A 688-nucleotide genomic window follows, 5' to 3' on the forward strand; every position below is an offset into this window, starting at 1 on the left:
GATGTATGTGTCTTGTGTAATGTCTGCAAAATTTACTGTAATTGAAAAAAGTTATTTTCCTCTCTCCTCCTGTAATCTAGAACATCAAGCAATAACAACAAATCTGTGGGTGGTTAATCTGATTTATGCTAATTTGCTATTGACATGTTTGAGGTACCACTTGCATCATCCCAGTCTTGCATATTTATTATTAAAAATATTAGCTGCTTATGAAGAGGAAATATTTTAAATAATTATTCATTTGTGCTGTGATAACTTCTTGAAACCAGGGCCCCACTCTGGTAGACTGTATACAGAATCGTTGCAAATGAAGTGCAACCTGAAGTGTTTAAGATAAGCTTGCAGCAAGAGTACTACTTGAATCCAGGAAGATTAATCTATCCCACCTACAAGGAATGGATCTCAACTTCTGGAATTTTAACCATTAAACATAAGGAATCTAAATCACCTCCAAAGCCAGAATCACACCCAGGCTGTGATTTAGCTCACATAATTTAGAGACCTGAGGCCTTCAGGGGAGACTCAAGCTCCAGTATGCAAGCTTGAGCTCATATTTTCAAACTTGGATGCTTCAACATAATCTCCTAAATTCTTCTGTCAGTACCTAAGTAAGCACACACAGAAGTGATGAGTGAATTGGGGACTCCTTAGCAAAGTCAGAAGGTGCTGCGCGAGGTAAACGCTCTTC

This window comes from Phaethon lepturus, unplaced genomic scaffold, assembly GCF_000687285.1.
Source record: "Phaethon lepturus isolate BGI_N335 unplaced genomic scaffold, ASM68728v1 scaffold2643, whole genome shotgun sequence".
Lineage (NCBI taxonomy): Eukaryota > Metazoa > Chordata > Aves > Phaethontiformes > Phaethontidae > Phaethon > Phaethon lepturus.